This window comes from Rhinolophus sinicus, chromosome 8, assembly GCF_057876585.1.
Source record: "Rhinolophus sinicus isolate RSI-liver-muscle chromosome 8, RSI-T2T, whole genome shotgun sequence".
Classification (NCBI taxonomy): Eukaryota; Metazoa; Chordata; class Mammalia; order Chiroptera; family Rhinolophidae; genus Rhinolophus; species Rhinolophus sinicus.
Window position 1 is genome coordinate 4,136,784 of NC_142508.1, and position 2,609 is coordinate 4,139,392.

Genomic DNA, 2,609 nt, shown 5'->3' on the forward strand with positions numbered 1-2,609 from the left:
TGTTCCCAGAGACTTTCAGGAAGGAGAATTTCCTCTTCCAACCACGCTGATTGGAAGTAAGTACTCCTTTTTGTCAAGAACATTCCTTACGCTGCCACCTCACAGGGGCAGCTACAGTCAATTCCCACTAGCAGGATTCTCTCCCAGATGCTTAGAAACCGCCTTTGGGACACGAGGTTGATACACAATGAAGCTGAGCCTCTCAGACTTCCTACAAAACTTTCTGTTCAGCCCATCGACTTAATTCCAATGAATCAGTCAGCAGCTGCCTGGGATGCATTTGCCATGGGTCCAGCTGCAGTTCAGCCTCTTCACACAATAGAAACTGGGGACTGAGATTCTAGCAGTTTGGCCACAAACTTTGTGTACATTTTACAAAAGATACTTTGTTTCTAGACTTTGATTTAATCACCTATAAAAGAGTTAATACGTTTCTAGTTACATACTTGCCTTACTGGATTTTTGCAGCACCCTAACTCGGTCCATTGTCTATAGAAGCATTTGTAAAATAACCCTACACAGAAGCCAGGCATCACCAGCCAGCAACTCTTTAAAGACTCATTTATGGAGGTAAAGACATTTCCACTTTCTGGGCCTGTTTCCTCCTACAGACTGAAAGACTTCCTCCAGATTGGTATTTCATGAGCAAGGATATCTCGAGAGTAGAAAGAATGGAGTATATCTGGGATCCGATTTCCATTAAGCAAAAAAAAAGGGGGGAGGCTACATATACTTGTTTACAAATGCACAGAAAAAAATGTCTGGAAGGACAGTACCCTCCAACCTTTACATGGTGTAAAGAGAAAAAATATGGAGGGTGGAGTAGGGGGGAATGAAAGAGGATTTCCCCATTAAAAAATAAATCTAAGTATGTCTGCATTGTTTAATTTTGACAAGATAACTTAATACTTTTGTAATTGCAGGGGAAAAAAAAAAACCCTGGACTTTTCAAAACGTTGGGAAAGTAAGACTCCAGGACATAGTGGAATTAGGGGAAGCTGGGTCACAGTTCTCCAAGACTGTGGGGACTGGGTGACAGGCCACTGTCAGAAATCGGCATGTGAGTGGGATGCACTGTTTGGGGGAGCTGACAGCCTGGGTGGGCCATGGGAGGTGATGGCAAGACACCCAGAGGCAGTAACAGAAGGGCAGCTCCTGTCAGCAGAGCACTGACCCCTCCATCACAGACAGCTCCTCTTTCAAGACTGCTGTCCACATGTGCCATGATGAGCAAGGACTTGGGACCCACTGGCCCCTGAGGGACTCAGGAATCATGGGCAAGTTCGCTCTGTCCCTGCCTTACCAGCCCCCTCAAGACCACTTCTGTGGCTTTCCCTGACCTTTGGACTTCTCCTCACCATCTCGACTCCAAAGCAGTGGACAGCGTAGCACTAGAGAACACTCAATGACCGACCACCTTCTCCACACACCAGGCATTTCCTTTAAAGGTGAGTTTTCACAAAGTCCGGACCCCTGGTCAGATTCCCTCTCCCTCATCCTTTTCCCCAATCCTTCCAATAGATGCCTAGATACCTGAGGGCCTGTCTCCTGCTCCCTGCCCATCACCCTCAGACATTTATCTACTTTCCTGGTGCCCCCTACCCCCAAAAAGCACTGCTCCCTTCTCTTAAAGCTCTGGGCTCCCTTAGAGAGACATATTTAAGTGAGGCAGTCTTGACACCATGCCCCCAGGCTCTAAAAGATAATTTGCCATCAACTACAGAGATTTTTAAGTGGCCACATAGCCCCATAAGCCAATATGAAGCTTTGAAGTGGTCTGCTTCCTTCCTACACACTCAGAACCTCACCCACCCATCCATCTCTCTCTACTCATTATTTGTGTATACACGTGTGCACCCAGACACAGGTCTCCTAGAGGAAAGGATTGGGGCTTATCTTTGTAACCGTTTCCATCCCAACATCAAGCACTCAGCAGGCATTTAATACTTACCTTCACCAAAAGCAGCAGCGCATTCCATTCTCCAATAAACACGCAATGGTGGTCAAAAGCATGGGTTCCACAAGTCAGACCTCTGGTGACTAGTAATTATATGACCTTGAGCAAATGTTTTCATCTGTAAAAGAGTACCCACTGCACAGGAGTGTGTGAGATAATTTAGGTAAACTTCCTTGCAAGGTGCCACTCACATCAGCAAACTGTGGCTGTTACAATTATGCACCGGACTGCTGGGTACCAGGGATCTATGCGGAAAGTTCTAAGACTGGCAGGAAAAGGGCCTATTGACAGCTGTCAAAAACAGACACTCAAATGTGTATGAAACAGTACAGGGAAGCAGCCATAGTAACAGATGTGGGGAACTGTAGCATCCCTGCCAGGGAGACACTGCAGGACAGAATCAAATCAGATCTTCCCCCCGATAACTGGCACCCAAGTCTGATCTGACCCCACAGAAGGCTGAGCTCCTAGAGAACCAGCCCCACTGGCCAGGTGTGCCTGGCCATCCCCGGGGAAGAACTGGAGGTAGGACACAGAGGGGATTAGTTTGGGATGCTTGGCCTGTGCCCAAGCCCCCGCACCCCACATCTCCCTCTTCCGCAGAGCAGACCCCACAGCTCCCCGGGAGAAAGGAACACTTCTCAGCCACCAG